This window comes from Nyctibius grandis, chromosome 25 (genome assembly GCF_013368605.1).
Source record: "Nyctibius grandis isolate bNycGra1 chromosome 25, bNycGra1.pri, whole genome shotgun sequence".
NCBI lineage: Eukaryota > Metazoa > Chordata > Aves > Nyctibiiformes > Nyctibiidae > Nyctibius > Nyctibius grandis.
Window position 1 is genome coordinate 4,814,825 of NC_090682.1, and position 21,359 is coordinate 4,836,183.

The 21,359-nt window shown below is 40.8% G+C and overlaps 1 protein-coding gene across 2 annotated transcripts in view; it reads right to left on the minus strand.

Moving 5' to 3' along the window:
- ARHGEF12 (Rho guanine nucleotide exchange factor 12) overlaps nt 1-21,359 on the minus strand; it is a 76,427-nt gene that overhangs the window by 48,911 nt on the left and 6,157 nt on the right. The gene's annotated exons all lie outside the window — the stretch shown is intronic.

A 21,359-nucleotide genomic window follows, 5' to 3' on the forward strand; every position in this document is an offset into this window, starting at 1 on the left:
CGGAAGCTCTGGAGCCCCTTGGCCGCCCGCCAGCTTCCTGCGTTTCTTTCTTCTCCAAAGCAGGGAAGGAGGGAGGGACGTGGTGGGGAAGCGGGGCAGGCAGCAGGTCACGCTCACAGCGAAGCCTCTCAGGCACATGCAGCACGTTCACTAGAGGCGGCGAGGCTGAGGGATCTCCAGGCCCTCTCCTGCACTTGCTTTACTTCAGAGGTATTCCCTAAAGCCAACGGAGTAGGAAGGGGGTGGTCTTTATTCAGCTAGACTGCTGGTGAAGCTCCCCAGCCTCCCCAAAAAACTCCCCTCCCAGACCTGAAATCGTTCCAGGCCACTGAGTTATGAAATCACAGTTATGATGGAGAAGGCGGCTGAGCTAATAACGTCCTTGCTAGCCAGACTGTGGGGAGCACTCAGTATAGACGTTCCTCCTCCTTTCCCAGTTTCCTACCTAAGCAGTACCTAGCCCTTCTTGATTTGCTGAAGATGTTCTTCAGCTCCCAAACACTATGTCACTTGTATGCTACAGCAGAAAGCAGAGTTAAGTGGATAAACGGAGTATAAGCAAAGAACAGAAGAGCTCTCATGAGTTTATCCAACAATTGTTTGTATTTCAGTGCAATTTATCTTCACTTCGGAATAGCATTAAGTTTGAAAGTAGTACTGAAACTCCCCTCACTGTGTTATAGGATCCAGCACTATATGTAACACATAAAATGTATTTCACCTACTACTGTAAACACCATGCAAGCTGAAGGCACAGCAGGGTGCGGTTAACAGCTGGAGACTTAATTCCAAATCTAGCTGGCAAGTTTAGGCTACATGATAAAGCCCTGTAGACATTTTGTCTGATAACTGATGAACATCAGCACATTTTCAAACAAGTTGTTCCACTCTCCCAAATACCAGGAACAATTAAAAGCCAAGTCACATTTTGTTTTTAAAATACTGGGTCAAATAATTCAAGTAATTTAAATGCATCAAATTACTAAAAGTATGTCTTGTTAGTCATGCTGCATTAGGAAAATCTATTTACCGTAAAGCCAAGTGAAAAAAACACACCTACAACTATTAACACCGTGGATTAAAAATTATACTTCTCTAAGTGAGCTCACACATGCATGCACCATTCAGTACTGGACCAGTGCCTAACAACTATCTTGAAGCCAAGACAGAAAAAGATAGTTTTAAGACCTAATGTGTCAAAACACACCAGAGCGAGGAAGGATTCCCAGCTTCCAACAGTACAAAGCATTCCATTCTAGCCCGAGAGGTTGAAAATACAGCTGACCATAAATAGCACAGCATTCAGATAACCATGTTGGGGTTTTTTTTCCTCCCATACTAAAATATTACCAGAATTCAAGTATCTGCTATCTTAAAAACTGATCAAAGACAAAAATATTTAGATTCAGAGAAGGGCCCCAACCTTGGAAATATTTATTCATGTGCCTAACTTTAGTTCCATTTACTTCAGCAGGACTACTCACATGCCTGAAATTAAGCTCGTGTGTGTTTGCACGATGCAAGTATAAATTACTACAACTTGTGCTGAGATGAGTAAGAAATATTGTGAAACCCATACAAAAGAGAACAGCCAAAAACTGCTTGCTTGACAGAACTAATCTTTAATTAGGAGATGAACAGTTGCAATAGAAGCTTCTTCATTGCTTTATTAGTTTCATTTAAATAAGATGGTGCTTGTTACAAACCCTCTTACAGAATTCTAAATTTGAAAGAAAAGTGGCAAAAACACCCAAGCACCCCAAACTCAGGAGAGATGAGAAATATTACAGGTTCACTCATTTGTCTTTTTCACACATTTGGAAAGAGAAGAGGAAAACCAAAGGTTAACTCAAAGTCTGATTTGCCCCCCCAATAAAAACCCCAAACTATGTCTATTTAAAATGACATCATCCTACTTCAGAAGGTTTTCACCAAGTAATTAGTCAATGAGAAGCCTTTTGCCAGTACCACCTCCATGGATTTTGGTGGAAAAGTGAGTTGTGTAACTGGCAGCTACACTTCTGGAAGGCTGAGCTGGATTGTACTGTCCTCTTGCTCGTACATACCCAAACAGATCCTGTAACTTGAAGAACTCAAGGCTGTTCTTGGGTGACAGTTAAAAAACACTGAAAAATTTCATTACTATTTCTAGTGCATCTAGTGTATGCAACTCCTTCAGTACCTTTTAAGCTTCATTTTCAACACCCTGATTGGACCTGCACTGACAGTAGTCAGAAAAAGACCACATTTTCTATCTAAATCTCGTAGGTTTAAGTAATTGCCTTGAAAGTACAGTAAGCATGGATGTCTTAAATGCCATTCTGCAGATAATTCCCAGAATTTAATCTTGAAAGAGATGGGAAGAAACAAAAAAAAAAAAAAAAAAAGAAAGTCTGTGTTTGTTTTCCCAGTTTGCAGATGCACATATCCACCAGAGCAGCTTTTTGCAGGGCTTAAAAGCCCTGAGAAAGGTATTATGGGAGAGTGCTGACATGACCTGAACAAAAGCAGTACCAATGTGACCTTAGTATAGAGCTATAGGCACTCTTCTGTCACAACAAAAAGGGGTAGACATGTTCTGTTACAGGACAGTGAGTGAGCAAAAGAACTGATGAGATAGCAAATGACAGGCGGATAGAGAGAAACACAGATGCAGCAAGTGGGCAACTATTAGCAACCAAGAAAAAACACAGACAGAAGTCTGCCATTTCACTGTACTGCCCACAAACTACAGCTGTAACCACATCAGCTATTCTGTGGACAACACTGATTCAACACATCAAGTCTATTTACCTTAGCATTAACCCACTTAAAGAGCAGTTTTATGCAGCGTCATCTTTTCCCCATATCAAAGAACATAAGCTCAGGAAACCACAGAGTTTTCTTCCTCAAAAAAACCCCACTGACATCAGATTGTAAAGCAAGGTGCAGAGAAACAGCCAGGCTGAAGAAGAGACCCAAACGGCATGGATTCCTGGGAGCTGTCAGAGCCTACGGACAGATCTTATGAACTTGGAGCAAGTGCACAAGGAGGCGAAACTGAGCTAGGCAATAAAAGTTTCCATGTTATTTTTGTAGGAGTCCAAGGCAGTAACCACAGCTGACGCAATGACTCATGGAGGAATCGTTCGTGGCATTATTCGCTTTAGATTACTGACAGCTTTGTGAACAGGCCTAGTCACTGCCTTCTGAGAAGGAACATTGGAAGTTTAGTGAATGACTGGAGAGCCCATATAGCTAATATCTTCTGTGCCGACTCCACACAGCTCTCCACCTTCTAAACATTCCCAGCAACTTCAGTGCTGGATTTACCCTAATAAAGCATCAGTGAATACCTCCAACTCAGCCAATGTTATATTGTTTTTCTGGCCCACCAGTGTTTCTATCCATAACTAGAATACGCCATTCAATTTTCCTTTTAGGTCAGAAAACACAGAGTAGTCAATGCAGCCCATCAACATACTACTTGATGGATCAGTATAACGATCAATGCAAGGCACCAGCACTATGGCAACCGACAGTGCTGAGTTAAGCACTTAACGTAAACTAGGTTAAGATAAACTTGATAAAAAAAAAAAAAATCAATGAAAAAAATTATGCCGTTTCACAAGTGTGGAAAGCCAGCAGGTTTCTGATGGTCTTTAAGAAGAGACGGCCAGGACTCCAAGAGGCAGGTGTTTCTTCTACAGGGAAAGAGTATTCCACTGATGCTAGTGAGAGCACCTTTCCACCACAGGGATGTTTCCTCTTTGAGCTTTAAAAAAAAAAAATGATCTATACAGATGTAGAGATATCTTTCTTTCTTGCAGTTAATCAGAGATTTATTCTGGGTGAGGGTTTCATCAAGAGGGGTGAAGACAAGGCAGCAGCATGAGAAGGGAGCAAGAAAAGTGAAAAAAAAAAAATCTGTTTAAAAAGATGAAAGAAAAACAGAACACAAAGATAAGTCTTCTTCATAAAACAGATTACAAGATCATGGAGATTTTGCCTCCACACAAGGAGGTACATGGAATTTCCTGATGATACAGGTAGTCCCATCCATCCAAATGAACATTGCTCTCTCTGGGAAATACTCCTTTGCAGATAGATGCGACCAGCTCTAAAAGTAGCTTGCAACAGTGTCTGGTAAACAGATAAAATAAAAATAAACAAAAAAGAAAAACTACAAGCAAGGTATTTCAAATATACTACAGCCAACTGTAGTTCTTTCCTTAGCACCCTTTCACTGCAAAACTCTCAGATGGGAAGGGTTTCTATTTCTCTATGAACAGTAACGTTTGGAAAGGGTAGAAGAAAAGCACCTCTAGAGAAGTTTCATCCACAGTTCAGTCATTCAGTCCCAGCCCAAGTGCCTCAGCTATTTTCCATGACACAAGCACTTGGATTTTTCCAAGAGCTGATGTCAGGGCTTTTGATGGAGAAAGAACTGCATTTACAGGGCAGGCAAGGAAGGAGGGCTTCCCCAGCAGCTATTCTCAATGTGGCCTTTGTGCTGCTCTGCTGCTGAAGCCAGGACCCTGCAAGAACTTTTAGTCCCCGCAGAAACTCTACAAAGGGGAGGGGACAGAGACATTTTCAGCAGCCAGTACTGTTCTTCCACTCCTGACTGACTTCCAAGGCTCAGAAGCATCAGCTTTCCATCTACAGGGCCTGAAGTTACAGCCTTTTAAGACAAGGACACCTATTGTTTAATATCTCTACAATGGGGTAGAAACAGACAAACAAACTAAAACTGGGGAGGGGGGCAGTGGAAGAGAACATAAATAAACCAAGTTGCTCATGTTTCCCTGACACTGCTTTTAGATTCAGCCTAAAAGCAAGATTCGAGCAATAGGGATGCGGTTTGCCCACAGAAGAACAGAGGTTGCCAAATCACAGGTAATTTCCTACTAGTTTCCCAACGTGGCTGGTTACAAGTTAATAAATCAGTCACTTTCCACCTCTGGGAAAGGAAAATTGACATCTTTGAAGTGGGGGGGAAAAAAAAAAAGAATTAAACACCAGAAAGACTGAAAAAGGCCAAGTGTTTTTCTAAAAAGACCTTCAGAAAATGTTATCATAACAAAAATTTAAGCAAAACTCTCCTGCAGAGGAGAAAAGTCCACGATTTGTTCACTTGCTGCAAGCTTTTATTGCGTGACCCACTTAACAGAAGTGACCAGGTACAGGAGAAAGGTCAAGCCTTGTGATTTCAGAAGTCATGACCCAGTTTTCTTGCTTATTTATTTATATTTAAGTAGGCTATAGACGAATATTCCCAGGCAGAGAGAGCTCAAGCTTCCCTGAAGCAAGGAAAAGCAGCTGAAATATGCACAATTTGGCCACAACTAGAGGAGCTCCAAATAGCCCTTTTCTCCATATTTTCATATCATCTTGGCAACCTGAGCTTCAGCTCTTTGAGGAGGAAAAAAAACGTGCAGAACATGTGTGTTCCCATTCTTTTCTCCAGTTTTCACTTCTGAAAATCATTTTAAATCCCTTTGCCCACAGACTGCTCCTCTATGAAAGAATCAAATAAAGCAACCAGGTTTCTTGCGCAGACAGGGCGTGGCAGTCAAAATTAACCTGCCTCCCTAAACTGGAGCTAATTACGGGGAAATGAAATGTTTGCTTTGCTTGCCAATAACTGCAATACAGAACTGGCTCAATGGAAGCAGCCCTGCTCCCCGCCTCCCTACCACCACTCCTCCTACACGGCGTCTGGAAAAGCTTTCTAGTTAGACGCACAAAAAATCAAAGCAAAAAACAAAGGAACAAGAGCGCTGCGCCAGACAATTTTATTTTCCTAAACCAACCATAGAAACCGAAAGCCATCAACTGCCATGGGATTTGCTTTCACACGACACACGCGTAAGGGCTCGGAGATCACTCGTGTTGCCCCAGCGTGTCAAGCAGTTTTTGCATTTCATTAGGCACACAGCCTAGTTCCTTATTAATACCATACCTAGCTTGTGGTTGTTATGAACCAGCGAAGAGACTAGTGTGGAAACAGTTCTTAAAACCAGCAAAAGACAGCAATTAGAAAGGGAGGAGAAAAAAACACAACACACGTAATACAACTGGAAATGTAGCTTTCAAAATACCGTAACACTAACTTCAATTATCCAGCTTTAAGTTTAGCAAATACATGTACAAGGTTCAGAGTCACATTTGAATATTTGGCCCAGAGTTCACATTTCTGGTGAGTACAGTTGCCTGGCACAGGAACACCCCACCTCCATAGCTTGTAACTAATCAATGTAGCTGGGGTGCTAGATATCAGTTAAGAAAGTATCCACATTAAGACATATATTCCTCCAACATGTCTTTCAAAAGACTTTTTAAAGAACCAACAAGGCTAAGTCATTCTTCTGCTCCTCAGCATTATGAACTCATGTCTGACTTACTATCTCACTGTAAATTTACCTTGATACAGATGTTACTTGAAAACATTAGCAGAAGTACATAGCTCAGCAACACCTTCACTGATGGATTTATTTATTCAAAAGGTATTACCAGTTTGCCTGACCTACTGTTCAATGAAAATGTCATTAAGTTACTCCTGTGATAAATAAGATCAGCATGACTAAAATAGCTCCAAGAAAGGCACCATGTCTTAATTTAAGTTTTCCTTCAATTCTCCTGTTAGTTTGTTTTAAAGGTTAATGCGCGTTTACTGGTCTAGAGATGTAATGTCAACACTTCAAACCCAAGACTTGCCTGCTCATCAGAACCAAGAATTTATCAGTTCAAAGCTAAGCAGACACTCAACCAAAAAAGCATTTTCAGCCCTGCCTTTCCTTCTCCCACCCAGTCGTGAACATTTGGTCAAACTACACCCATTCTGCATGGGATGTGCAGACAACATCCACCCTTACGACCTTTGCAAAGCTTCTAAATATTTGCCAGCTGCAATAAACTAATTTACAGCTAATATGTCTTAAGCTACCCAACGGCGAAGTGCTCCCAGTGGCCTAATTTGCACCAGGGAAAAATTGGATACACACATTATTTTCAAACGAAAGCTGTAGCACAGAGAGGACCAAGAAATCATTACCACATTGTTGCTTAACCTGTACAGTGTATTATTAGCTCTCAGTCCTTTGCAGCTTCCAACCCAGCTAATTCTGCTGGTGAAGTTTTACTCGCGTAGATGCAAACACCAAGGACAACAGCAGAAATCTAAACTATTTGAGACTAATTTAAAAATATGCAACTAATTGAACGTTTCACCTTACTTGCTTCAACACCTCTCAAGACGGTTTATATCCTAGCAAAGTATCCATGGAAAAATTCTCAACCATACATCTCAGTTTGTCAGAATTTACAAAAAAGAAAATATGTAATGCAAACTGAACTATAAAGAGATTAGCAAACCTACATACTAAAGTTAAAGCTATCTTAGTTATTGACATGGCCTAAGAGAAAATAAAGAGACTTCTGTGATATGCAAATCCATTATTTCTCCCCTGAAATGCAGGTCTCACCTATAAAACTTGCATAAGAAGTGAAAAAATTTACACAAGCATTCGTGGCATGCTTTGCTCCTTTGCATTTCATCTTCCCCTTCATCTAAATTACAGGATAAATCCAGAAAGACCAAACGTAAAGGACTGGAGCAGAACAGAGGATTAGGATTTCACAGCAACATCAAGCCTGGTTTCTTCTACTATAAAATGGAAGTGAAAAAACCAGTAGCGAAGCCATGGTACTTGTAAAACGGCTCAAGATCCTGCGAACAGCATGTGAGTCAAATACATTGCTATTAATAGGCCTCTGAAAATGTTGGTATTAGTATTTTCCTCTTGGGTGTCTTAAAATAAATAAAAACACAAGAAAAGGAAAGAAAAAACATTTACTCAGGAAATCTACCAGCTGCTAAAAGGTGATGGCAGCAAAATTCCTCAAGACATGGCAGTGGTATAGAGATAACCAAGCCATCAGAAATATCAATACCAGTTTTAAGTTGTTTCCCCACCCCCTTCACTTACACCAGTTCTTGGTACCTCCTCCTCATACAGGCACAATGCTGAGAACTGCCAACTCTCACTGACTTTGGTGAGAGCAGAGCTTGCAATAACGTGCAGGTTGTTGCTCAGTATTTTACAGAGTTATCTCGTCTTGTCAGAGCCACCTACGGTGCTGCCTTCCTGAAAAATGAGCATCTGTCCACAATGGGAAGTAACCACTTTATAGCATACCCACTCAAAAAAGGGTTTATATACATACTTTTTTTTATATATATATATATGTGTGTGTGTGTGTGTAAAAATCAAATCCCCTCAGCATTGACTAGCCCTTCTACACCAAATCCTCATATCCATACATTAGCAGACACTATTGCAAATGCAGAGAAGTCTCTCAATGCTCTGATGGCTGTCAGTGTATTAACGCTGTCTCAATTCTGCACCAACAGTACTGTCCAGACCACCATTGACTATCCTCTACTGATGCAATTTGCTTGATTTTTAGAACACTTTACAATAAAATTAAAAAAAAAACCAGTGAAAACTGTATTCAGAAAAAAAACACCCAAAACATTCAAAGATGATTTCTTGAACACTAATAGCTAATTTAACATCAACATGTATAAATTATAAGCTTATCAAAAATCACATTCACTTAGACTGCAAAAGCTGGTGAGAAGGTTCTGCTAACATGCTGGTATGCAATTCAGCATTGGGAAATGGAAATAAGATCACACTGCCAGCATCTACATCTAAGGCATCTTTCCTAGCTGTCAAAACCTTTGTTCTTGAGCTGAGACACCGAGGCACAGATTTTCACAGCAAGCATATTTAATTGGCCATTTTCACAATGAAAATATGAAAGAGTAACTAAGGTTCACACAGCAGCTATTAAAAGAAAAGAGAAAAAAAAAAAACCTAAAAGAGAAAAACCTCCCCTCCCACCCTTTTTCCACTAGATATTAAAGGAAAAAATCCTTCCTCTCTCCTCTGCATTCAAGGAAGGTATTTTCTCATCTTTCAGTATATTCATATATCATGGAATAGGAACAAAGACTCTCAGATATTACCTGTTTCACAAGACAAAGTCAGCTGAACAGGGAGATCCCAAAGGCCCATTTCCAGGGGGAGTACACGGAGACCAAGTCCTCTCCAAGAAGCTCAAGCTACCCCTCTTGGAAGCTTTCTGGTTTTTTTACGCTTATCCGATATCCTTGAGAGGCATCTGCCTGACTGTTTCACTGACCACTTGAGGGAAGGGAAGAAACTCCACCTCTTCTCTCCCACCTCCTCCCAACCATCAGCCGTTGGCCCAACGCTGCACTGCTAATGGACACACAGAGAACAGCATCCACGTACAGCTCACAGAGACAGCATGCAACGAGAAAGCAGAAGAGAGCTGGGATTTTAAAATTTAGCATTTCCAACTGTCCTGAGGGACAGAACAATATATACCCATATATGTGTATACAATACATAGATATGTGCGTTCTGTATGTATTTATGTCTATGTACGTATGCACATATATGTCTGTAAACATATAGATGTGCATGCATGTCATTAAATCAGATCACTGATCAAAGAAACTGCATCACATGAGGCACACGAACAAAGGCTTGGCATAGGGCAGCGAGATTTTTCCTTCAATCCACTTTCAGCCTTTTACAGGGTCACACCGTGCCACGTAATGTATTTTGTTTTCAGGCATTTTGAAAACACTTGACCACCGTGGCACCTGAAAAGCACACACTCTCAGAAAAACAGAGCCTCTGTATTGTTTTAGGAGAGAAGAGGGCAGGAAAAAGGGCGAGAATGAAAGCATGCTTCTTTCTGTCATCCAGGGAAAGAAACTGGGAGGTCAAAACAGGGGGGCAATGAGCTTACTGCTCTTATGGCTTGTGTGACTGGTCAAGCCCTGAGGAAGAAGGATTGGAGGGTGAAGGGGCTGTTTTCTTTTTCTGCCCCAATAACCTAATTAAGTTTGTGAGCACTGCTGGCGGGATAGGAATTTCTTCACGCTACACTGTCTGTTTGCGTTTGATTAATGTAAATCTTCCCAGGGCTCTAACCATGCCCCAGGCAGTGTGATCCCTGGCTCTCCATTAACAAGCATCCAAGCTGCCACGTCCAGCAGGATGAGAGAAGGCAAGATCTCTATTTTAGCCTTTACCATAAAACCATCTAACTCAATCAAAACAATTTTTGGTGATTTGAATTACCATTCCTAATTAAATTCCACTTTTTTCTCAAACCATGGGGCCTATTAAAAAGACAAAACTGCAGCAAACCACTTAATACATTAATAGTAGTTATTTTCTTTTGCATTCCCTCAGTTCTCATGACCAAATTTTTTAGACTTCACTCACCACAACTTCTGTGCTGCCCAGTCCAATGCGTGCTGGTACCAAATATAATCTCCAAGCCACAACTGCATCAAGGCTACAATTACACAGCAGACAGGAAGCCAAAGAAATCAGCTCCTACCCCTACATCTATCTACTTTATGGTTCTACGCATGCAATAATTTCCCAGCCAGAGCTTCCATTTTCCATGCTTCTATCTTTTCCAGTGGCATGCATTACCATTTTCTAAATGGTAGCAAGCTGTATTTCATTGGTTCGTATTTTGAAACATTTGCCCAGCTCCTCATTTTCTAGGAATTCCACAAATCAGAAAAGAAAATGTCAGCTCACAAAAAGAAAATGGTAACCGTAGGAAAGCAAAAAACCCAGTATATAGCCAGCTGCTCAGATACTCACTGCCTTTCAGAGTCTTGGTATATGATGCGAAGCACAGAAAAGAAAAAAAAATTAACAGTGTGTTTTTTTAAGCAAACAAGAAATCACAAAGAGTTAAGGAAGCGAGGGAAAAGTCGTTGCAAATCCCAGAGCAGAGCTTCATATCCAGTTTATTCATGCCAGAGTGAGAATCACGTGCACCAAACAGCCACTGCTAAGGCATAAAGAGGGTGTCAAAACAGAGATATTTTTAAACCTGGATTACATTTTAAAATCAAATATTTCCTAATTCTTCTCCTTAATGCTCCTCATCATTAAGTAAAACATAGATGAAACAACGTGAGCAGGACAATATATCTTACTTTACTAAACTACATTGTGCTTAAAACACTGTTTCCCATTTCCTCCTTTGCGCAGAGTACTCTTTTACCGACTGCAGCAGTGCAAACAACACACTCCAACAAGCAGAGCTTGAAAGGGATGGTTAGAACCCGATCTGCTCCCCTCCACAGAAATTCCCATGCCCTAGCTGCGTGCCTCAGGTTACCCTTCAATAGAACTGCACATTACCCTACAGCAGGGAAATACCACAAGTTTAAGATTTGTAAGTTCCTTTACAACCATAAGACCAAAGATGTACAACATTGTAGAGAATTACTTATTATATCCTTGCAAAACTCAAATTCCTCTGAGTTGAGCACTTGCTTTTTGAAATTTGCATGTAAAATATTTAATTTGAAACCATTCAGGTCAGTGAACAAATGAAGGAATACAACAGGAATATGCTTCGAGGCTGTGTTATGCCTTTACCTCTGAAGGGACATTTTCAATCCCCTTGAACATAAAAACTCTCTTACTGGCATCAGCACTTGGGAAAAGAAATGCACTTGTACCATGAAACAGTCTTCAAAGCTTCAGAAGGATATTGCAACCATCCAGACTCAAAATATGACAAAGGTGGTATGCATCACGACTTGAGACAAGTTCTCCTTCTTACTTACAATGGGGAAGGGCATATGAATAACTGATTTTTAACAGGACTATTATCCAGTATGATCACTGCAGAACTACACAGACCAGTCACGTAAGACTTAACTGTTGGCTGCATTTTTTTTGCTTATGCACATAATAAACTTGTAATTTTACCATATTAATTTTTATCTATATTTTATCTACAGCTTTTAGGAAAAAGCAACACAATGCATTCCTTTCAAGTACAAACCAATGCAGCTGCCAGGAAACAGTGTAAAAACAAGAAAGATTCAGGAATGGAAGCTTATATCTTGCTTCCTACTCTGATTTCCCAGATTTCCTTCCCTCAGTACTCTCTCAGCCACAGGACATAAGAAGAAAACAATTTGGAGGAAAAAAAATAATAAATCTCTGACCAAAAAAAAGTGAGAAAGAGTCTGGTGCAATGATGTTTTTAGAAGAAGTTAGACATAGCTCAGACGTGGCTAGGAGTGTAAATGTAGTATCACTATTTTAAATCTACTGGGATTTCTACAGCCCTGGACAACAGCAGGAAAGGAGCACAAGGAAAAGAAACACAGAAAAGAGAAGCTACTTTCCACATCATTAAAAAAGGAATCTCTCCTAAGAAAATAGGAAAGATGGTAAAAGAATAAGTACATAACTCCTGCTCATTTAGCCAGATTTGTCCTTTTAGAAGAAGTGTAATAAAACATAAGACAATTAAGTTAAATAAGTGCTTCTAAAATATCACACTACAAGTTACAAGCCTGTATATTTCAGGTTTCGCTTTCCAGAATTTTCAAATCTCTTTGTTCCATCATTCTTTGTCAAGTAACCGCAATTTTGGTCCCTACTTCCTCACTTAAATGCTCTACTTTTTGCCCATATACAAACCACACACCCTGCAAGCAACATAAGCAAAGCTCTTCTCCTTGTTCAATAACAGTATTAGCAGCTCTCAGCTGATTAGGCTGGGATATAGTAAATATTTATGCAGAATTCACAGACCTTTACCCCAATGAGGAGCCAGGCATGGGAAAAGAACAGCTTCCCAGAGCTCCATACAGCGGAAGCAAAGCGGTCCCCAAGGAATGGAGTCCACACCCCTGTGAAAAAAATCCACGGAGCAGCAGGAAGAGCTCCGCATCTGATCGCTACCACTGGTGGTTGAGTTCCTACAACAAAAGTACGGCCTCACACAGCGAGTGAGGTAAAGAAACCAAGTCACAGATACTTGGCATATACAACGTATTTGGTAAGGAAAGTTAAACTGAGTGGTAGCAACGCACATGCAAGTAAGCCAAACGACCTGCAAGCTTTCAGAGCATTTTGATACACGAGAGTTTAAAAAATGCTTTTAGGATCCTAGATACCAGATGAGAACCCTCTAAGAAATACCCCCAACTTTCTAAGTACATCAGTGGACACAGCTTCAGCAGTCACTACGGTGAAACTCAAGGGACAGCATCTGTAGAATGCCAGGCAAAATTCAAAGTAAAAACTGGCATAGAAGAAACAAGAGCAGATCAAATCAAATGTAGAACAAGCTCCAGAGAAGTACTACCCACAAAGGACAGAGCAAGGATGATTTAGACATGAGAGAAATTGATAAACTGAGCAGGGTGGAAAAACACAAAAGCAGGGGTAGAGGATAAGGAAATATAGCAGCTCTCTATTGCTTGAGATACAGCCCAATTTATTACACACCTCACTGAGTGATTCACCGTACGAATCCCCTAGCTCTGCTCTGAACAAAACTCACCTTCCGGGCTCCAGCCAGCTGACTAAAAAGCACGTATCAGCACAAGTTAGGATTAGACTGGCAACCTACTTTTACAGAGTCAATCATTACAAGACAGAACCACATCTGTCTGTTTTTAATGCATGGCTGCACTAACCGTAAGCAAAATGCAGTGCTTAAAAAAAAAAATCATCTTCAAAAAAGAATACACTGAAGTCATTAAAAGTTTAAGCACAATTGTTAATTGCAAGCATTTACTAATAATAGATATTACTGAGGTAAAGAACCTGCTAACCAAAGGAAAAAAATACTGAAGGACCTACCATTTTCTACTGTGACACGCAACATGCTACTGGACAATTTTCTACAGACAGTAATTAAAATAACAAACTTCTGGTACAAATATGGAAACTGATCAAAAGACAGTTGTAAAGTCTGCTAAATCTGTGACACAATCAAAAAAAAATACCCATGTGTAAAAGCAAACCCTAATGAAAGAACCCTTTATGAAAGAAAACCCTAATTCTTTCAGTCTCTCATTGTCTGGGCTGACTTCTGGCATAGGAAAATGGGATATATGGAACTTCATTTAAAAGGTCATACTGTTTCCTTCCTTGATCTTTCACCATGAACAACTTTAGAAGGCATTAAACATTACAGAACAGCCTATCTAAACAAATTTTTGCTTATCCTGTCATTGAATTAAGTTCAACCGATTCCAGTAAGCCTGCTATGGAAAAAAAAAAAAAAAGGCAGCCCCCCCAACCAGCTCCAAAATACGGAATTATGCAAGTCACCAAATTCAAACTTGAATCAATGCCAAAACAGCACACTAAACTAAAGGGAGAGACAAGTAATTACTGTATAGCTGACAATTTTAAAAAGAGAGAAAAACAAGAACAGGAATACTTTTTCTAAGACAAAACCTACTTCATTCATAGCAAACTGCTGAACACTAAATTGTGTCATAATTCAAAGAGACAAAAAAACAAGACCAATCACATGGTTTTAGCATTCAACACCTTGTTATGGTATACTCTAGAGCTGGAAAATTCCAGCAATAAATACTTTCAAGCCTAAAAAACTCTACTAACTGCTCACTATATATCAAGAACTGGGGGGTGGGTGGGTTTGACTTATTCTTTCCAAAGGGTTTTGCAGGTCATTCTCAACTCACCATAGACTCCATCCCACCCCAGCTTTACAGTACAATATATATAAAAAAATTAAAGGACACGAACTGCATCAAAATGTTGACCCCATAAGCAAGTCAGCATTGGCTTTATCATTCTGCATCTGTAGCCTTACGCTCCCAAATTCTAAAAGCAGGGAAAAAAAACCCAAAATGCTAGGTAGCAATACCTGTATTCATAGCCCCAGACTCTGAAAATGCAGAGATACATTTCTTTAATGCACTATAACGTACTAATTCCCTCATTGCTTCAGCGCGACAAGGCACATACAACCACTGATACTCAGAGCTCGCAGTGTTTCCAGACATTGTGTATGAGCCAAACACCACTTTGAGTTACCTCCCCTGGAATTAATTTTATTTCGGAGTCTGTCCTATCGACAATTTCTCCTTTGCCCTCAAGCCAGTGCATAATCAACAGTCTTTTCCAGGGCTCTCCATCTCCCCCTTCACAGCAATTATCATGCCTAAAGCACACCACTGAAGCCATGCAAGGGGTCAGGAGATGGACAGGGAGAAAAAGGAGGTTTTAGATCTTGTCAGAAAGCTTTATCATTGTACCTACAGCAGCGCATCTGCCTCTTACTTTGAAATCCCAAAGCAAGAGCATTCACATAGCTAGTTATACCACTGTAATTATGACGGTACATTTCCTCAAAGAGGCAGGCCAGCACTTTAGTGGGGCCTGGTAGCTGATTCATCTGAATTTTTTAATATTTGCTCACCAGCTGAGTACTGCTGCAGCCTCAGACACTTCCTCTTTTAGCCTCTGGAGGGGCAAATAGTGCTGAAACCTGGCAAATTTTAACACTGTAATGGCAGCTGCTTTTCAGATAACATTTGATCATCAAATATACAAAATTAAGTATTATCGTTTCCATTTAAGCAGAGCATGCATTCAGCTTACCTATAGAAACTTTAATATACTTGTTCTTCTTATCAGCCAGATCTGAGTCATCCATGCTTGCAAGAAACCACAACTCCCTCAATGCTGTATCAAAGCATGCTCCAAATGCCCATATGCAGACCTCCCTCTCCCATTTCTGCTATACTGTATTAACTGAACATGTTCACTCCCCATCAGCAGTTGTCCACAGTCAAACATTCTCACAGGATTAAACAAAATGTGTTATCACCATAACCAACAGCTGAGTTTAAGTAACTGAGATGATTCAAGTTACCACATACGCAAGAAACTTGCAAACATAAAAATTAAGCACTGGTCACCAGCAAAACATCAGTACTCAGTGCACTGAATCAGTAAGGGAAATACAGTTTTCTTTAAATTTGTGAATGGCCCACAGCCAGGCAATTTCTCTCAAGGTATTTTCTGCCTGGGGTTCTGAAATGGAATATATGTAATCAGACTCACTGCAGCATGGAAACCACCAGGATGCCAACAGAAGTGCTTTAATCTAAAGCAAACATCTCCACGTGATGGAAAAGAGAGAGGAGGGGGAGAGGAGAGGCGGGCTCGCAATATTACCAGACAAAATTCACTTGCTACTGGGCATTTCTTCCTGTACATTATCATGCAACTGAACTGGGTTGACTGCCATTGAGAAACAGATCCTGGGGCCACGGTGACAGCCGAAGTATTTGTCACTGACAAAGGGCTGCCCCACAGATCTGTTATTGCTGTGCCAGATTCACGCAGCCTGACATCTCCACCCAGCGTGCACACAGCTGGAGAGGTAACAGAGACAAAGGGGGGACATAGCGCTCAGGGCTCCTCAGAGCACGCGACCACCTTCAGGAATGCTGCGAGCTTTAGCACAACTGAGAAAGCATTTCTTAAAATCCCACAGGAAACAAGCTTTCCATTTTTTGGGTCCCAGATACTTGAGCAGGCTTCTCATTGCCATACAGCTAATTATTGTATTTCAAATTTACTACCACAGCAAACTGATCCAAACACAACTTTGGGATGAAGATGAAGAGATTTCACATGGGGGTTTAAATAAACAAGGTCCCTGGAACAGAACAGCCCTTGTTTGAAGTGTCCAGAGTCCCTTTGTGCCTGTCCTTGTAACCAGTTACAAGTCTTTTTTTTTTCTTAAAACAAACAAACAAACCCCAAACCCCACCTCATTATTTGTATGTTCTTTGTTATTTTTTTCCTCTTTACCTATGCTCTTTTGGGGCCAATTGCAGTTTTGATCTAAAAGACATTTCATTTTTAAAAAAGGAAAAAAAAAAAAGAAAAATCCTAAATCCCTACATACACTCTAAATGAACATTTATTTTTGGGAAAAGATATTCCCATTTCCCAATAAAAGCAGAACCAACTTATTTTGGTGGAGTAAACTTCAGCAAGTTTCTGAAGCCATTTGCTTATCCAACAACTGATCAAAACCTATCAATATTCCAAGCAGCATGTCACAGATCCGAAGGAGCCATTTTCTCCATATATGAATAGCAACAGATGGAGCAAGATTTTCAGCACAGTCCAAGCCACTGCGATGTTCTTGTTAGTGCAGTAAGTAAGCGGGAAGGAGCCTCCTCCAGTAAGGCTGGTGCTAACTGTCAAAACAAGCCCTGATCAGCGCATAGCGACTCTTCCCCTTCGCCTGGCACCCACCAGGCAGGATTGCTGTATCTTACATCCAGGCAAGAATGTTTCAGACTACCAGGAAAGAAGTGGTTTTCTGCCTTAAACCAGGGACTGCATGTCTGGATTACTAGGGCCAGAGAACAGTCAGATACCCCATCTACGGAGGGGGAGTCGAAAGCACGGGTCAACAGGTGCAGACACCAAAAAACGTAGTTAATGTCTCACTGATGAGTGCAAAACCTGATAATAAGTCTACTAAAAGGAAAAGAGAGAGGAGGTCAAGGTTTGCTGTGCAATACATACAGCTGAAGTTGCACTGGTTAACATCCAAAGTAAACAACACTCCAGCATTTAAAGCTATCACCAACATTCCTACATCTTTCCACGCTGGAAGAACAGAAAAGTATGCTCGCCTTCCCCCTTGCCCCCTCCCCTAAGTATTACAGCGTTTTCTTCTCACAACAACTTCCATAAGGTGAGTGGGCTGAACATTTTACATAACTTCATAGACCTGATATATCTGAGTGTAAAACTTGGGGCTTTCAAGACTACTCAGAGGGCTGCAGTGCTTGGCAACATTATACTTACTGACTGATGAGTAAGTATTATCAAACTCATACACCAAGGCACCCACCACTGAAGCAACTAGACCAGATACAGAGCAAAGTTCTTTTAGATCATGTACCCATTTCCAAACTATTACAAGATATTTTCTTTTACTACTGAAGGTTTTATTACAACTCAAGGGTAGAGAAGAAGTCTGCAGCAAAGGTATTCATTTTACCAGTGCCCTACAGACTTTGACGCATCCTTACAACAAAGAAAATCCCACAACAATTGCAAATGGCTCTCTCTGCAGTATCCCCATACCACCTTCACCAGCCAAAATGATTGAGTTTGTTGGTTTGCTAAGATCAGATCTGCAACCACATGAACCACTTCCGCTGCTGAAACCGCACGGACTACGCAGGGCAAACCACAACCTATCATTTTGTGTCTCTCAACAGACGGCAAGAACAAATTGCCAACTTGAGAGCTGCAGTTCATCAGTATGAGATCTCTAAGCTAAGAACTTTTATCCCTGACACAGAAGTATTTCTGATAAACCATCATTGCCCCCACCCTTACATTTAGGGAGTTCACATCACATAAATTTGTCCCCATCTCTATTACAGTTCCCCCTGAATATTTTTTCGAAGTTGTTATGATGCTGCCTACCTAAGTCAGGTTAGATGGCTACACAGCAGTCTGCAGCAGCAGGGAAAATCACTCTTTTAAATCCAGAAATGATCTGAGAAGAACAGCTTGCTTTTGGCTGCAGCCACTGCCTAATTTGGGACATCACATAATCATAATTTTTCAGAAGGCGGAAAAAACTACCCTATTGACACCGATCAGAAAACCGCATTGTTTTCTTACTTGCAAGAACTAACTCGGGAAGCCACTTAACAGAAGAACAGGAATTATCATCATCATGGCTCAAATATTGTCACATGGGACTTGCTGTCAGTGAAACCAGAGCAAAGTTTTTGCTAAAACATTGAGAGATTACAAGAGCTGAAAGAGCCTTCTGGTCCCGAACAGTATCCGCACATCCTCCTCAAGAAATAGATGGGTACTCCCAGACACCAAACATGTATCTTCAGTCCTCCCCACAAAACTCAACACAGCTGTAGCCCTGGCTTGTCAGGGTTTTTTGCCTTACAACTTGCCTTAGTCCTTTAGGGCTGACGTGCGCCTTCAGAACACACTGGCAGACAGGAAACCTCTCTCCTATCTGGCAGTTGCCACCACCTCTCCCATTTCTCTCCCTCATTTCCTATTGACTTTCTCGTGTCTTACATGGCAGCTTTTTCCTATTTCCTTTTTCTCCTCGCTCATTATAGCTTCCCTCCTTCAATTCTCCTCTTTCCCCCCTTTTCCAACACTTTTCTGGTCACTTTGATCTCAGTCCCTACTCATCAGAATATTCATTTGCAGCTGGGCACAACACAGGCACGCAATGGTGCCTCTGTGCCACAGGAGTATGGAGAGGAGACGCCTTGTCTGATGTGCTGCCAATAAGCTACACTAACAGCCACTATCATAACAGGGTAAAAAGACTTTCAAGCAGCCATCAGATACTTTAGGTAGGCCTGCAGGTTGAAGCTTGTATGTTTATGGGAGTGGTGGACTCAGAATCCTGTACCTGTCTCAGATCAGTCTAGTGCTTTATTAAAAAGATGGGTCTTTTCCTCCAGACTGGGAAATGCTTGCTCAGGTCAATTCAGGTCCCACCTAAGCTTTCCAGCCCCCTTCCAGCACTACAGCTTACTCAGGACTCCATAAGAGTATCTAACTCTTCATAGGTTACTGGTTCATCTTGGGAAGTCACCCAAGCTCTTGGTAAAATGATTGCTTGTGATACCACAAACCAGGAATCACAGTCTGCAAACAAATTCAAGATCAGCTTCTCACATAAACGAGAGTAGGTGTGCTACTACTCATGGTTTGAAGGAGGAACAGCACTTGGATAAAATTAAGATTTCCACCAGTATCTCTGAAGACTTCCAATACATACTTCAAGAGCTCAGGAGCAGATGGAAAACACTTCAAGTCTTGCCCTTGCATACACATTTCTCATGCCAACTAAGAGCAACCAAGAACTCCTCCCTATACCCTCGGGATTCTCCCTTAGGTTTCTAGAATTAACACTGCAACTTCTTTATGACCACCAAAAGAGGCCCTTTTGCTCAATTCACACAGTTCGGTCCATCTTTTACATAGCCCCAATTCCCTGATCATAAAAGGTTTAGTTTTTCTGAACCCTTAAATGAACTGAGACCCAAGTGCCACTTCAAGGACAGCACACGCTGTTAGCAGGCCAGACTCCTGCAAGGGACACTGCCTATCTTGAGCAGGACATTTGACAGCACCCAAGCAACTAATATGACAATGATCCAGACAGATTATGACCACGTTATTTCAAGTACAGGAACTCACGTGCTATGCCTTAGGATCTTTTCCACCTCAGGTATTCAGCCTCAGGAAGGACACCATTCGTTTGCTTTTCCAGTGCCAGAGCAATCTAACAAAGTACCTTACCAACTGACATCACAGAGCCCAGAAGTTTCAGTGTTGTCCAAACAAAGCTTAAAATAGCCACAGAGATAATATTTAAGTGTTTGCCAACAAATGTAAACAGCAGCACTTCTTATTTACCATCCGACTTCGCTACATGGTGCATCTATGCAAGAAAGGGTTCCTGCCCACGGGTCTCAGAAGTCAAACAGACACAATACTGAAAATACTCAAGGAAAGGATGCAGAGTAATAACAAAGCTTAAGTGATGTTTAGTAGACAATTCATGAATGTGACAGTCTGAACACTGTTTGTTTTGTTTTTACTATTTATACTTATGCTTACATTTTAAAAATAACAACACTGCTTTTTCCTGTCATTTTTAATATATTTATTTTTAAATGTTTTAAGAGAAAAATGAGTAAACCTTGTTTCTTCCTGCCTTTTTCTAAGTGTGCTGTTCCTATTTTGTATGTATCCTGCTTTGTATTTTATCCCTTGTACATTCTGAATCATACACTACAGGTTTTACATCCCTTTTCATTTTACTAATTACTTTGCTACTGCTTCCCTTGTCTTTATTTTGAGCCCTCTCTTCTGACGTTAAGACACTATCTACATCCAAGCTCCTGACCCTTAGTTTAATCAAGCTGAGACATGAACTAACACTTCTATTCTTTAAACCTAGTAACTATCCAGAAACAGGCCATGGAAGAGAACATAGCATCACCCACCAGAAAGCATGCATTCAAGTCTATTTTCTCTTAGTGCTACTGACATCTCATACACAAGAAAGATCTAGTTATTGCAAAGTAGATAAAATATAAGGACTGGACTGAAAGAAGGAAGAGTGCTTAGGCAGAAGAATATTTGCAGAGCCTTAGGAATGCTACAAGAAGCATTTTTATTAGCATCTCAGATCACCCGGTCTAGAAACGCACGGATAATACAAATGGGATTCATTAACAAGTCTCCTACTGCTAATTTTCAGAGGGAAGGAAGAGGTACTCAATGAGAAACCTGGAGGATTAAAGCCTTGAAAGCAAGAGCCTAAGCTTATCTTTCAAGCAGCACAGCCAACATACTTCCCCGGTGACCCAGAAGGACCACCTAGAGGTGTAAGTGGAGAATTCAGTCTCCAGACCAAGGCAA